This window comes from Leptosomus discolor, chromosome 7, assembly GCF_034619465.1.
Source record: "Leptosomus discolor isolate bLepDis1 chromosome 7, bLepDis1.hap2, whole genome shotgun sequence".
NCBI classification, from domain to species: domain Eukaryota; kingdom Metazoa; phylum Chordata; class Aves; order Leptosomiformes; family Leptosomidae; genus Leptosomus; species Leptosomus discolor.
The window spans coordinates 61,867,242-61,884,356 of NC_141397.1; positions in this window are offsets into that span (position 1 = coordinate 61,867,242).

A 17,115-nucleotide genomic window follows, 5' to 3' on the forward strand; every position below is an offset into this window, starting at 1 on the left:
GAATGGTTTGGGTTGGAAAGGACCATTAAAGATCATCTAGTTCCACCCACCCTGCTGTGGGTGGGAACATTTTTCACTAGATCAAGCTGCTCCCAGCCCCATCCAACCTCACTTTGAACACTTCCAATGATAGGGCAGCCAGAGCTTCTCTGGGCAACCTGTTCCAGTGTCTCACCATCCTTGTAGTAAAGAACTTCTTCCTTACATCTAATCTAAATCTGCCCTCTTTTACTTTGAAACCATTATCCCTCGTCTTATCACTACAAGCCCCGGTAAATTTGCTTCATAATAACGTATTTGGCAGTTACCTGTTAAAAGTAATTTTTGTGTAATTTGATGATCTTGCCTATAAAGCCCTGAATTTGTAATCTGTTTGCTATCATTTAATAATAATTAAGCTATAACCCTGTCTAATAATAACAGATTAATAATACCACTGAAGTGTTTATTATTATTATTATCATTTAATAATAATTAAGTTTTAAAACGGAACACTGAAGTAAAACATCACCAGAGTTTCTCTGGTAAAGATTTTGGTCCTTAATGCATACAAAGCTATGCATTCCTAACTAATGAACTTAATCAGCTGGGACATTATAATATATTTTCCTTCTCTGTTTATGATTAATTTCTGAGTCACTGTCACTTATAGATGCTGAAATATTTTTCTACTTAACAGTTCTGATGATTATTTCCAATTTTTGCAAAGATGTTCTGTAAGGGCTCTGTGCTGAAAACAGTTATCCATACGAGTACATTGTCTTGAAATCAATTTAGTACAAAGCAAATGAAATCAATAGGACTGCTCATGAGAATTTCTTTACCTAGATCTGCAACTTTTTGCCAGATCAAGCCTATACTGCACTTGGTGACACAGGAGTTGCCTGGCAGTTGGTTGATCTGTAAGTTACTACTGAGGAAAGATAGCTCATGGTTAGGGATGCACAGCTCATGATTCCCAAATTTAGGAGACTGAAACCCTATAAAATGTTACGTGCTTACAATACGAAGGTAAATTTCTTAATTGTCAATTTTCATCGACGTTGAGATTGAATCTCAGTCAATGTTCCTCGTTACCTCACAAACATACTTTTTAAATGTTCTGTATGCTAGGTTAGTCACAGGCACTTGTCCTGCTCCTCCTTTATTATTTAAAAGTTCCAGCTGAATAAATCACATTCCATCCCTTTCTTTCTGGAATACAGCTTTTAGTATTCAGGTTTTTTTATTTCTTAAAATGAATTTAGAGTTCACAAAGTAAACTTGACTGTGTTCCTGAAGTAACAGAAAGCATTCTCATAGATTATATACCTGCTGTTTAAATGTTTTAGGTATAAATGACTGTGGATTTTTGTTTAAAATGTAATGCTCTTTAAAAGCATCTGCTCAATTTCTCTTAAATAATGATATTGTTCTCAAAAGAAACATTCAGAAAAATACTATTCACTGTAGCTTGTTTATGTAGATTTAGTGAATTAATCCCATTGGATGACAATGGCTACCTTACATATATAGAGTGCCAAAGCTTTATACGAAATGATAATGCTCAGTGAAAGGTGTCTGAAGCGACAATTCGCCTGAGCACTAATCAGAGCTTCAATGTAAGATGTGTTTGAGCTAATCGGTTTTGGGATTGCAGAGAAGCTTGCTGAATAATCTTCTCTGAATCTCAAGAGCAATTCTAAAGCGTACTATAAAAATGTTTACGTGACTGATGCATTGTTTGTACTGATACCCATCAGTGGTTATTTTCATAAGTTAGACACATCACAGAGGGAACATGTCCAAGCCTACTCTTTTGTGGGAGTAGTCATGTTGTCACATTTCAGGCAAAATTCCCACAAAGCCCAGAGGATTATGTATAATGACACATTTGGAACTAAAGTCAGAAATGACAGCATTTCTTCATGTTGTAAGAAATTTTGCTCTTTTGACATTGCTAGTCCTTCCAGTGTGTGAAGGTCTAGGAATATATGTTACACAGTTGTGTGATAGATGCAGATCAGTTTGACAGCTCTCTAATCTCCTTAATCTTCCAGAAAAGTGGCTGCTGAGTAACACTGCAAGTCCATTTCTCTAGAGAGTACCTTCAATTCCGTTAACATATCTTTCTTTAGTTTACACAGTAAAAAAAAACTAAAAAAAATTCTCATTTTCCTCTCTTCACTACTGTCTCCTGGTCCTGCTTTTCTTGGCTGTACAATTTTCCAAATGATGTTGCCTGTGCACCTCAGAGACACTGGTCTCATTGACTTTATTTTTCCAATACAGTTCTTTCTTCTTATATCCGTTTTAAGATACAGTTTGGAAATGCTTTTGTACCTGTGTACTATTCCAGTAGATCTTGTTTGGGCCACTATTGCTGCTGTTCTGTGTATTTCATTTATAACTCCCAACAACTCAGCTCATGTGCGTGCCCTGCTGTGTTTCGCATTGGGCCGAAACATAAAGTAAGTCGGTGTGTGAGGCAAACCAAGCGAAGTGTGGGGGTACAACTGGAGAAAGTGAAAGTCCTCAAGGTCCTACCACTGCACACGGGATGGAAATTAAAGACTCCCAAGACATCTGTGTGCACTGTATCCTATTTTGTCATCTTCTATTGACTTGTCTGCTCCTTTGACTAGTCTGACAAACATTTCTTCACTGTGCTATCCCACAAACGTGCCTTTGCTGTAAAGCCCTATTCCTCTGAAGACCCTGCCATCTGGAACAGCCTTTCTGAATCTCTCTGCCTCATTGACTTGCTGTATCTTTTAATATCTCATTGGAAAGCAGCTCTTCTCACTTGTCTGAGCCTCTTAATACTATATTTCATCTCTTCCATTACAAAATATTTAATTTAGTGATGACATTATTTTAATCTGTAAGGCATCTATTTAGAAAAAAAATATGCTGTGTTATAATTCTATATTATATTGTATGCTTACTTTACAGATAAAAAACACATTTGAAGTTGTTGATTACAATTATTATTTTTTAATTTTTATTAATTTTTTTTTGCTAGTATGTCCTTTTTGAGTATATGTTGTCTACTAGTAAAAATGCAAGTAAACCTGACTTTTTTAAGGTCTTTTGAAGGTGCCTGGGACAAGAAACTTGGATGACTGGGCCACAGTAATTTGTATTTATCCCAAGTCATATGTGAAAGTAACCCAATAATAGTAAACAATTTGTTTTCCAGAATATAGTTTTCTTACCAAGCATAACTGTCCCACATGTGAAGGGGACAAAACTGAATTATCATGAGGAATCCAGACTTACGACCAAAGGAAGTCAAGACTTGTTGATGAGGAAAGGGACTTCTGTAACTTACTAGCATTGTGGTTTGATGGCTAATACTCTTTTGTTGGTGCTGTACACATCACTGTTATATATCATGCTGGTTCTTGGTTGACATGCGTGATGGGAATATTGGACTGTGTTTGTGAAGGGAAAGCAATTTACAAATCTACACTAGTCGGTTTGTGTCTCTCTCTGAAGCTGGCTTTGTTTACCAGCTTGAGCTCCATATGTGATGCCTTATGAGTTGTGGGAAATGGGCTACTGGCATCCTCAAAGCTTTCAAAAAACCTATTGCTACAAAGGCTTCCAGATCAGGAGAACCTGTGCCTATAAAGAAAGTGATATTTGAGCATAAGTGTCAGTGTAAATGCTGTAGTTTGTCTGGCACATCTGTATGGGTCTGGCAGGTATGGCTGAAGACCCACAAGAGCCTGCTGCTCCTCTGGAGTGACAGAAAGAAGTTAAGCAGGAAGCTCCAGCACGTTTACAGCACTGGTAATTCGTGTGTAGGTGGCTGAGTCACTCCTCAGATTTCTCTCTTGGGAACCTCTACTCATCCCATTATTACTGGTTAAATCTTGGAAGCACTGCTTTGTCACACTGGACTTGGTTAAGTATTATAATTACCTATTTATGTAAAATCTCCATTTCTCCCAAGTGCAGAGGGAGACAAATGCAGAGATTCTAGTTTGGGATATTGCACAATGACACTTGAGGCAGAAAGCTCGGGTTCAGATTCATTTCCGTATCCAAACTTCCTTGAAGCTTCAGGTCTGAGGTTGAGACCCATTATCGTTAATGCATTATGCTAATGCTATAGATGAAATTCCAATTCAATCTTCTTCATAAGAAAGCCTTGGACATGATATATTAACCATCAGATTAGAAGTAGACTGACTAATTATCATTTAACGCAATTGAATGCCAGGGTTTGCCATTTGATGAGGCTAGCTGGGTGGGGAATATAAATCTGTTAGTACCAATATCGTTATGAACTTCAGATGGAAGGGAGATTAAAATTCCATGAATGCAATATTTATTCACAGTCATTATTCACAGAGTGACATACCACAATGTCATAAAAAAGGAAGCACCTACCTTTTAATTCATATGTGGTTTTAGGAAAAAGATTAATATGGTCCCAATCATAGTTTATGTGAACTTCCATGCCGTTATTCTTTAATAGTACTTCACGGGCAAACATGTCTGCACATCTCTCTATTTACTGGAAAGAAACTGCAGATGGGTCGTAGTTCCCTATCATAAGGGCATGAAGAACGACAAAGGAATAAGCCCTCTGAGTCATTAAGTCTAAATCTTTGCTATCACAGGGAAACTTAGCCTAAACTCATCAGAATACTCTTCTGTCTCATTTAGGTGGTTCCCTGGCTATCCTCATTTTCTGTGCTGATCTTCATCTAGACTACTTTAATGAGTAATTTCCAGTGTGACAACTAATCAGATATTTTACTGAAGTCCAGACAGATTAGAGTTATCTCATTTTTCCCTTCCAAGAAACTAGTTCTCTTAGAGAAAAAAAAAAAAAAAAAAAAAAAAAAAGAAAGGAAAACCAGTAGGTCAGTATCACTAATCTTTCCTTGGAAATCTAGGTCCATTGGATCTGTTTTTTCATTTCCTTTCTAAGTCTTTATTTCCACTCCACTTCCCTTGAGGGTGTTTAAAAATCTTACATGCACTAGAGCTGCAAGAATAGGTTCGTGATTGCACTCATCATTTATTTATCAATTTACAAATAAAATATTGCTTTCACCGCTCTCTAGTCACCTGGAGAGTCATTTGATGTCCCTTGATTAAAAAAAAAAGTCCACAAGACTTAAGAATTTGAATGCCAGTAACTTTAATACTTTGGGATGATGATTCTCTAATCCTGCTGATAGAGTTAGTAAGTATTTTGCTTCATCTCAAATTGGTCATTTCTGTGACTGTGCTCTCTTCTTCACTAGTCATGTTACTTTTGCCCCAGGTTCAGTACGGCTGCTATTAAAAATTTAATGTAGTCATTTACATTTTCGACTACATGTAGATTATATTTTATCTTACTGCCTAGAAGCCCCACTTTGTCTTTTCTTGTTCTTTTATTCACATGATGAAATATTCTTGTGCTGTTTGTTTTAATTTTCATTGTAAAATCATCTTGAATTTGACCATTTTCAGTTTCTAGCTTCTAAAATTCAACTTCTTTACTGATTGCGGTTTTTTTTTTCATCCTCTGTGGGCTTTTTCTCAGTACTTTTTCTGAGGTGGTTGTTTCTCTAGTTAAATGAAGAGTAGGTGTCCATTCTGTATCTGAACATTTTAGAATTTTCCAGAATTACGTTATTCTCCAAGGTATTTATGTCCAAACAAATTGAAATAATGTGTACTGATATGCAAACATGACCGTAGGATCTTGTAGGAAACTTCTTAAATTATCCCAACAGAAATTATTTCACAATTACTGCTCAAAATCATTTAAACCACTATTTTACCTGTACTATCATTGCACATCTCCTGAGAGTTTCTTGCATTATTTGTGTACAATGCTAACCACTGCTTTTTTTGTTATCTTTTTTTTTTTTTTTTTTTTTTTTCTGAACGGCTTTTAAATACTTTTATTTGGTAACGATTTATTTGTGTGCTTTTACTGAAGTTCTTATTTTGTTCTCAACTTCAAGTCACACGGTACTTCTGACCCTGCCTTCCCTTCACATCATCTCACCAATTCCAGATAATATTGGCACATGGTGAAAAACGAATTGCGTTTAGTTTTTGCTGGTAGTGATGTGTAGCCTCTGAAATGTGTCATTCTTAAACTGTACAAAAGAATATTATGCGTGCAGATTCTATCTTTCTATCAAACATGTTCTTTTATTAAGTGATGTGCCCTGCCAAATGATGTGTCTCAGATTTTTCCACAGCTGATTTAACTGCCAATTTCTGGTAAATTGTAACAAAAATAGAGACCATAATTAAAAAAAAAAAAACCCAAAACAACAAAAAACAAAAACAGTCACGGAAAGGTGGTTTAATATCTGAGGGGGCCTCTCTTGGAACACTGAAAGGATCCCAGTTTTTCAGCAAGAGAAAACTAAACAATGAGTTAAGATGGAGATATCAAAAACAGTTAATGAAACAGCTAGAAGCCATTGTTCTTCATTGAAAGAATGTGCAATCTGCAGTTAATATTATATGCAAATTAGAAACTATTGCCATTTTAGCAATGTGGGAGTTTTAGACACAAATCGGTGCTCTTCTTAGATCAGTATGTGTGCTGATCTATGTGAAATTCATATTTCATCGTGCAACATTTAGTATAGAGGAAATATTTTTAGGGTAACAATATTATGTGTGATATTACACAGTATATATATCATGCACCTGGAAGACTGTAAATCATACATCTACTGTGGGATATATATATAGATCTTCATAAGCACACATCTCTTTCGGAAGGGTCATCAACATCTCAAAGCCAGCTCCAAGTGTTTTAATAAAACACTCAATATTGAGCAAATGTCTCGTAATTTTGAGACAGTTTTAATGAATCATAAAGGAAAACCCTTTAACAAATTTGAAGAAGTTTAAATTTATAACTTCCTACATTTTTAACCCAGAAAATATGTACTGCAGAGAGGAGGGAAAGTTTCAGAACGTAAGGGCTGATCTTCAGCTCCTAATTAGGTATTAGATTCCCCCCACCCCTGCCCCCTCTTTGCTTCTGACCTCTGGTAGCTGTACCTCTGTTTAAATGAACTCAGGGGTGGCAGCAGGTTTGGCATCTTACTAGTTTGGCAGCAGTCTTCAAACCTTGTGCGCTGTGGGACATCTATGAGGTTCAGACAAAGAGTTTGGACTGTTTTCCAAGTGATACAGTCAAACAAGACTTAGCTAAATATGTTTGCCATAGCTCAACAGATACACTTCCAGACCTGAATAACCTTCTCTGTCACCAGAGGACTTATTGAAGTATAGCAGCAAGAATATGAAATATGGTGATGTGGGTTAACAACATGAAAGGATGTGCTTTTTTCTGGTTAAGGGAGAAAAGTTCTGAAAAAGGACTTTTAGGGCATAAGAACTGAAGCTGTGAATTTCATGATCTCTCTGGTTTCTCTTCAGCAAACAAAACTACTGAGGAAAAGAAAACTGTTCCCACAGAAAAAAATGCATACGGCATGATATAATCGATTTAATTGTTATTTATTATGTTGTAATAGTTTACTTGTAAACTGGCATTATCTATCCAGTATCTATCCACTTTCTCTAGAATAACAAAATTCCCACTGTCATTGGGAACAGGACTGCCATTTTGATTGGGCATAATTACATGTTTTCTTTTATATTCTGTACTGACATCTCCTACGAGGGCTGGTCCATGGGGTTAAGTTATTACCACAAAATTTTTAATGCAACTGTCCTTGCTGCCTCCAATGTTGTCAAGCTAGTAGTTCTTTTGAGCACAATAGGGGTAAAAAATTAAGTTAAAAGCTATGCACATAATAACTTACAGGTGTGTTTAAAAATATTTTAAAATATCTATGAATTTTTAAATAATCCTATTTTTGTGTAAATGCTAGAACCAAACATCCCCTAAAAAAGTGTTATATAAAACAACAGTCTCTATGTAATTAACATGCCACAGGCATTTGCAAGAGGATGTACAAATTTTACCAGAAAAACCCTGTAGTTTTAATTTATGACAAAATCTCACAAACACTTTTCAATGAGGTGTATTTTTAGTAACTGTCTATATTTCTGGGCATCTGTCTCTAATCTCATGTACTGTAATACCACCCAGTGGATTAGGTCCTGTCAAAAGAAAAATGAAGGCAAAAACATTGTTATTCTCTGAGCACACAGTGACTTATATTTTTGTAAGCCTTCCTTGAACAATTTAATTTCTGGTAATTAGAGTGGTTGCAATCTTTCAGATTAGAAGGGTTTAGTGTTTATTAAGAGGTTGCCTTCTGTGTTGCAAGATGGTTATCAGCATGGGTCCAGTCTGGTATTACCAGAGACATAATATTCAGGGAGATGGTTTTTTTTCTACCTCTTGCCTTTTTCAACCTGGAGGAAGAAATTAGATATGTAAGAGCTTCTGATCTTATTCATGCTCTGTTGATCACAGATTTCCTCTACAACTTGAATAAGTAGGTAGTGACATATTTTATGGCAACGCAGACCAGATCACCCCAAATCAGTATTCTCCCTCTTTAATGAAACTCAGTGCAAGTTCTGGGAAGCATGCCAGGTGCGTGAGGGGATTTCACAAGCTGGGGAGGGGGGAGGGCAAGGATTTAACAAAAAGGAAGGAGATGGCAGGTTACATGATGTAATCTCTTCTCATCTCATTTTTGACATAGTGGAAAAATTGGGTATATGAGCTCAAGGTGCCCTCAGGCATCTTGACTTGCCAGTGGTACTTACTCAGCACATCACTGACCTTGGCATTGTTACAGAATCGCATTTGTTCACAGATGAACTGCTCTTGAAGAGTTTATCCAAACGCCAAGGCACAAAGGCACCTGGGTGCCTTACTCGTATTGACTTCCAAAGTTGATCAGAATTGACAGTGCTCCACAGAATATTTTCTTTTCGACAGTCTGGCGTTTTACTTGAAAACCCAGCAGGTACGGAAATCTCACAGCGGTTCTGAAACTTGCTGCCTAATGTTATCTGACTTGTCTAAGGTGGGCTTTGGCAAGCAGAGAAGATTGTAAGGCTCCCCGGTTTAAGGTTGGCTCCCTGTTCACGGGCCATTTGTGCTGATGTCTTCTCGCAAAATTTGGTAGGTTTTCCAAACTTAAGAAATATGTGAAGTTCTGAGAAGGGCTTCTCTTAGGCTTTTGTGTCCTGTCCATCCTGCCCCCCCCCCCCCAAATATCTTCCACCTATGACAGCATATTGAAATTATCTCTGAAAGGAAACTTCACATTGTTTGGTGAGAGGTTGGGGAGAGTAATATGGTCCCTGCTATGTATTAAGGGGTTTAGAATTAACAACTGTGTATGCATAGGTATTTTACTGCCATTCAACTTCATAATTGTAAATTTGATTACTTTTAGAATACCTGAATTTGTGGTTCTGCAATCAGGTGGGATTCTAAAACACGTTCAAAAATTTATTTTTAAAAGTAGGATAGATGTTTTTCAAAGACAGTTTTGTTTTTATATCTAAAATGTTTTTAAACCCTGGTATGTCACCTGATCATACTGTTGACAACTTCACCGCTATGGGATTGTTAAAAAGATGTCTCTTTAGATGAGATTTAAAAAATATATGATAGTATTTTCTTTCTTTTGCATTAAAAGAAGATCTTTATCTTTTCAGGCTTCAGAAGATACAAAACAAGTTAAAATCCTAAAAATGTTTTAAAATTTTCATTCCAGATTTATTTCCCAAGATTTTTTCTTATGGGAAATTATATTTCTTATGTTCTTGTTACTAAAATATTATTTATTTTTTATGTCTGGTTATGATCTGAAAATACTAGATAAGTAATATCTGGGACATTGATCTAAAAATATTAGATACTAAAATACGTCAAACTACTAGTGGCAAAGTATTTCTTGATGTTGGTGTAAAACTGTATGTAAACACTAAATACTCCTTGCTTCAAATCAGACCTCAGTTGAGTAAAAATATGTCCTGAATACAGACCAAAACAAGCTAGAGAACAGTGTGATGCACATTGGTCACCCCTTGAGGAGTTCTCTTAGACTCACTGTGCTCACGGTTCGCAGTCACATCTCTGTTGGCCTCCTGCAGGGTGAGTGCCATGAGGTCTAGGAGACTCATGTTATAAAATGCTTCCGAACCGCTGCTCTTTGCCATGAAGGTCTTTGTTGCTCTTCTTGTCTGTTTTTTGGGGGATTTAGACACAATTTTGCCAGCCACCTCCAAATGGTCTGGGCGCCTTATCTCACAGATCTGCAAACAATGTTTTGTATTTTCTTTTCTTGCTCTCTGTTTTCTCTAGTCACAAAGTCAGCTGAAGTACTAGATAATGTTAAGCACCTCATTAGCATTCAAGGGACTGTCTCAGCCCTCACCTAGGGATTCAATTCCGGGCCAGGAGTCACTGACAATACATTTTCTACAGTCTCCTTTCTCGCCGCTCCTTTTGTTTCAATTGGCAGCTTCAAACTTCTCACACTTTTGTTCTTTCAAAAATATTCCCAGCATCTCAAGCTTTTGCTGTGCATAATATCATTTTCCACATCTCTGGTTTTTAGTGTGAAAAAGTATTTCTTGGGCCATAGGAGGCTTTTTAGCTAAGGAGTGAGTAAACTGCTTCTGGGGGGAAAAAAAAGAGTGTCAAGTTGAACCAGCTGAAATCAAAGACAAGAATGAGCCATTTCAAGGTAGGGTAGAGAAAATACATGTAGGTTTTGCAAGAAAAGAATGAAACAGCTCACAGAAGGGTGAGATGCTTTTGGTCAATCATCCACACGACTGGAGAAGGGATTTCCTGGGAATGGTGCTTGTTTGGCTGAATGCACTGCATTATTTGGCTTTTTCCAACAGACCTTTGTCAGAAAAATATCTTTCTGCCTCTCCCTCTACCTAGATTAGCATCCTAAGATGTAGCTTTAGGCTTCTAAAAAGTGAGTCTCCTCTTAATCAGCTGTCCATGGATTTTGTCTTGAGTATCTGCCGTTGCTTTTTTTAGATTCCCTCAAGTCTACTTCTCCTTGCTGTCCATTTAGATGGCAGACCTGGAAATGTGTCATGGTGAGCAGTGAGCTGCCACTCTACCAGGCATGATCACGTACTTGCTGGATCCTGGTCAGCGAGTAGGTACATCTAGGAGTCTGCCAGATGCCTCCCAGCTACTGAACTGCATCTTAAAGACCAGTGTGGATGCAAATAAATGTTCTCCATCTTTGGCAATAACTGTCAAACTGAGTGGGGAATTCAGTTGCTTTTACATAGCCAGTTGAATTTTATGATTTTTTTTTTTTTTTTTTTTTTAATATTGGAAATGACAAAGTCCTTTTTTCTGTTTTCCTCTGTGGAATTTTTCTTGCTAGACTGTAGCTTTTATGCATGATATCTGCCCACATAAATTTGCTTATTTAAAAAAAAGAAAGTTTTTTCAATAACAAGTAAGTAAATTTTCACCAAGACAAATATCAGTAGAGAGATTCCTGCACGGTATTCAATTAAAAATTGTCAGTTCCCTTCTGAGTAATGTCTGTCCATACACTGTGCATATGCAGTGCCTGTATGCACCTGCCTTCCTCAGCCATGATGATTGCTAATTAAGAGGCCCCTTCATTAGAATGACGTAATACGATGCAGGAAGTCGATCTGACTGTGATGGAAGATGAAGACCTGATCTTCACCACTGTATTATGGAAGCTGTGGCTTTGCTAAACCTCTGTAGGATTTAATTCCTGTTGTTCTTTGGCTATACTGTGAGGTATCCAAAATCCATTCATTATTGGTGGGATCTTTTCAGAATAACATCAGAGAATTGTTCTCTACTAATAAATTCCTGTAAATATTGCAAATTTGAAGTATAGAAGTTGAGGACTTAAGATTTTATGTTTGCAGAACTTGCAAGCTCTTAGTAAGGATCATGTGAACAGAAACATTAACAGGTTTTCTTCTGTGTATCTGTCCATTGGATGTTTAAAAAGCTGGCAGAAGTATTTACTCTTTTATTTTAAATAGTATATTCCCAGCCTTAACCTTTACTGTTCATTTTTCTTCAAAAGTATTAAAAGATTTATTACTGTAATATCTCTTGCTAAGCAGATCTGGCAACTCAGTGTATTACAAAAAGCAGAAATTATTTTAAGGAACTTTCTCTGTCACTGTAAGTCTTCTGTCTTTCCTGTAGGCCTGACATTTTAGAAGCTTAGGAATATGGGGACTTTACTGATGTCATCAGCTCAAATATTAATAAGTTAGAGGATCTGTTCTGTGTTATCAGGCAAACATGAAAGAAAAAAAATCGCATTTTATTTTCTCCAGATCTAATTTGGAATACTTCCAGATTCTGTGATAAATTCTGCTGGGGTATGTCCACTGTAATAGTGTTGAATCAAATTTATTCTGGCTTTATGTTGGGGTATAGGGAACAATTATGAATCTCACTAAACTCCTCATCACTCCATCACCCTTTTGAGGAGACTGCACTAAGCTACAGAGTTACCAGATACGTTGTACAGTGCGATCCCTCTTCATCCTTGAGAAACATGGCTTCTGAGGATGTGCATTATGCAGTGCACTTTAGAATGATATCAGCCCGGAAGATGCCAGAAGATACACCAAAAAGAATCACAAAACCCCCCAACTAACAGAAAAGGATGAAGGAGGTGAGAGTATGTTCAGTTTACCTTTGAAAACAGGAATAAAATGCTGTACCTTACTAGGAGTGGCACAGTAGTTACTTCACAGGAGTAATTCACCTTTACTGTGGGAAGCTCCTTGCCTAGCTTAATGGTCCTTCCAATGACTTCTGTGTCTTATCCACTGTTCTTTCACAAAATGTCTATTGATTAATGATGCAGTTAACTTTAAGTCTCAATAATCAACAAAAGATAATATTTTTTGGCACCCTTTGGCACGTGGACCTGATCAGGAAATGCAGACACGTTCCTCTCTTCTGGACAGTATTTCTACGTAAGGATGGATGCATCAGACAACTGGTGTGCAGACTGCTGAACTAACAACAATTAAACCACTAAATGTGTTGTGAAAAAACTAAGATAGTGAGGCACCTTAGAACAATAAAGGACCAAGTGAAACAGAAGTGAATCCACCCGAGTTCTGGAACTGCTAGCAATAATGGTGAGTGACTGCAGAAAAACCTGGTCCTAGCTATTCTGACCAATGCTGTAAAACAGTGACTTCTAGCTTTTTACAGTGTCACCAGAGAAAAGTGGCAATCTGTCCTCGTTTTTCACCCACACCAGTACCGCTCTTTCCTCTAAGGCTTCTCTCTGGGAACTCTTGCAACCTCCTCTTTTTTCACTCATCTATGTTTTTTTAGCACCTTCATTGTCTTCAGTTCCTCTCTTCATCTTGGCCAGGACTACCTCCTCCCCTCCATGGGTACAGAAACCACAGCTGAAATCTCAGTTTGACCCAACTGAGTGCACCCAGAGCCAGGTAGCCCTCATTTGTTCTTCCCAGGGCTCTTGGTCCTTTTGCTGTTGGCCATTGCTGGCCACTTTGGCCCTTTCTTGGTTTCTGATCTTAGTTGTGTGAGGAGATTCACACTCTTAGGAGCGAAAGCCAAGATCATGACTTGTCCTTTGACAGTGGAGATGGATAATGGGCACTTTGATGCATTTATTTCAGTGTAAAACTAGCTGAGCTAACTGTTCCCATAAAAGTCCATTTGATTGCTGTAGGCATTATACTCATTCTGACAATGATAAAATGATTGCTTTAGTATCTGGCTGCGTAACCCACTTACAGCATGTGCACCAGTATTATGAGAATGTTTCAATTGTGAAAATCATTGAGATGTAAATGTCATGATTATAATTTATCTTCATTAAAAAATTCCATCGGAAGAAGGAAAATTAATACATGTGCTGTATAGAGTACCAACTACTAAAAAGTAATATGTTATACTGAAAATAGGGACCTAGGAATGTAACGACATCAGAAAATAAGTCAGAAGCACATTCTAGTGATGTGACAGGTGGTTATCTCAAGGGCACTGCCAGAAATATTTTATTGGCTCTCAGTTCTAATCTGGAGTGGTGTAACATTTCATGTTTCTCTAATAGCAATCTTAACACCTCTTTCCCCCTCCCCACCCCGCCAACACAGACAACCAGCCAAACAGAAGGGGCTGTCATTATTGTGTTTTAATGCTTGAAAATGATGGTATCACCTAAAACTGCCATCATCTTTGAGCACGAAATCCAGCCCGGAATTTTATTAATGTCACTGGAAAGGCTGCCATTAAATTAATTGATTGTTGACTCACATTATGTCTCCTGCAGTCATTCATGATTCTTTTATGTTTAATGTTTTCATTATTTTATTTATTTGTTGATTTATTGACTGACTAAATATTTGCGGGAAATTTTTTTTTCCTTTTAGCATAGGTGACTTAATCTATTACCTTCTTATACGTACAGTTTTGGGGTGTGTTTTTCCTTTATTCACTGGTTGCGTGGCATAGAGTTTTTTTGTAGTTTGCTTGTTTGTTTTTAAATTGAGTCCAAATGAAAATTGTGGTTTGTGATCCTTATCACTTGACTCCTCTTTTTGATATAGTAAATTGTGTTTGCTTGGTTTAAAATAAAATATTTTAACTGGAAAAGAGTGAGTAGCCACTGAATATTCATAGGTTTATGCTAATTAAATATAATATGCTCTATTGCTCTGAGATTTTTGTTTTAATTTTGTCTTTTGATAGCATGTGAGCTCCTTCCCTGTGTTTCTCCTAGAGATGAAATATTCTATTTCTGTGAACTTATTCTCTGCCAGATTTTTTTTAAAAAAAGAAATATTCTTCATTCATGTTACATGTCCTATAATTGCCAAATCTCTCTGTAAATACAGAATAACTACTGAATTTATGTTATAATTCTATTTGATTTTAATTTTTAAGGAGTTCTGATGATTGTACCACGATAAACTTTCTTTGGTTGTCTGTCTTTCTACCTATACAACAGTAGTCCCATTGCCAGTGCGTAGTCTGGTCTTATTGCCATAGTTGATACCAAAGCTCTGTGATGTGGTAAATGACATTTTATAAATTGAGAAGTTAGTATTAATTACCAAATTCTAGATATTAGAGATTTGAAAGGTATACTTTTTCCTGAGCTTAGCTGTACTCTGGTTCTTTAGCTATCCCATATTTTTGTCTGTCAGATACGTTTTGCTCCTGTTTTGCATCGGTTCTTTAAAGCAAAGTACAGTGGTGAAAAATGTATTGAAACAGGAGAGGGAGCTCTCAGCCTGGCTATGAGGGAGGGAAGGGCATGCGAGGGCATCCCTTCCCCAGGTCTGAGTGGGAAGGGGAGCTCCCCTCCGTCTTTAACATCAGAGGGAAGCAGGATTGATTTACCCGCCTTTCTGTGCTTTAACCGTAGTTATCTGTTCCACTGATAGGTTGGAGAGTGACTGGCTTGGAAAAATGAAATAAAACCAAAGAAAGAAGGTTAGGTAGAGGGTGAGGAAATTTAGGGTAAATGACTGTACATGTAATGGAGCAGCTTAGGGTCCAGTCTACTCTCCATCTGACATAAAAATAGAAATGTTCCCAAAGGTGAATAATGGGGACAAAACACCTTTTGAAAGAGCACTATGAAGAGCCTTGATCTTTCAAGTTTTCGTTAACAGAACGTTTTCATGTTTCTGCTGTCAGTGAGGCAGGCCTTCACATTTACTTCAAGCAGTCTTGTAGCTGTTGCCTTCTCTTTCTTAGGTGCATATGCTAACAGATATAGGTACATCAGCCCTTCTTACAGGCAGGCAAACAAAATCTGGTGGCTGCTGGCGTAAATTGGCCATACTTTTTTCAGTTGAAAGCTCAGTGAAAAAAAAAGCTGTTCAGAAAGGCTTAGGCTGCTCCGTCAGGGCTTCTGATCAAGCACCTTCTATGGTGTAGTTTGTCTTCAGCTCTCTCATCAAACACTTTCAGTTTGTCATCATCTCCCCATTCAGAAGATGGAGAAACACTCATCTGGGTTCTTTGGCTTGAACTGCTTGCGACTGAGTTATTTCACAGTTAAATATTTTACTTTTAATAAAGACTGTGGAGGTTTTGAAGGTTCCCATAAAAATAGGAAAATACACCAAATAAGCACAATAAACAGCTTCCACCATATTTCAGGTAGAAATACTTGTTCACAGTTAAACTTTTGGTACTTTTCGTAAGTGGAAAGCTGAATTTTACCCTGAAGAAGAGTTGTCTTTTAGAACCAGGACTGGTACTTTGTAAACTCTTAAGATCTGTCATCTTGAGTGCAAAAAACCCCCCTCCAAATAAGAAATACTACTAGTTTTTCAGCGGGTTTCGTGAGTTGGTTTATCTGTTTCCCTAACAGAATCTACAGTGCAGAACCACAATACTGCTGGCATATGGCCTAGATTTCTGCTGGCTGGGCCGTGTGCACATCTGGGAACCTTCACTTCCCACCATTAGGAGCAAGGCTTGGGCTGAAAGTCTCCCTGTGAATTATGAACAGATAGAGCTGAGGAACCACTACTTTCCACTTTGGTGGTGCTTATACTATGCAATAGGTTGCTGAACCATAGAAAGAGACTGTTTAGAGCTGTGTCTGCAGCCTATTACTTGCACACTTTGTGTACCACAGGCTAGTAGTTCAGCTTGACCAGCTCTTAGACAGCTATCTCAGGTTTCAACTACGTAGTATGTTGAAACGGTTAAGGTTTTGGCTTTTATGTCATATAAAAAAAGGAGTAAGTGAATAGTATGAAAATAAGGGTTTAAAAACTGTTGGAATTTTAATACATAATTTTTTTTTTTTTTTTTCCATTTGCATCATGTTGACAAGAAGGAAATCCACCAAATTGACTGAAGTTAGTTGAGTTACACAGTTGGAAATCTGAGGTAAGTATTCATGACATAACCTCAGTGAAAGTCTTTCCAAAACGTGAACATTTTTGACAGAATGCTAAAATACTAGCATTCTGTATCAAATCTTATGAATCGAACATGTATCGGATATTTTGTGCAAGGGGCAGGTGAGGTAATAATCATGTGTCAAGCTTTATGGTGGCAAAGGTTCCAGAAAGATTAAGATTCTTTGGATGTGCACGTTTCATTCTTTGTTTCCATGTTCATCTGTGGCTCACATTTATATCTAAAAATTGTGCGAAAGCCGTCAAGCA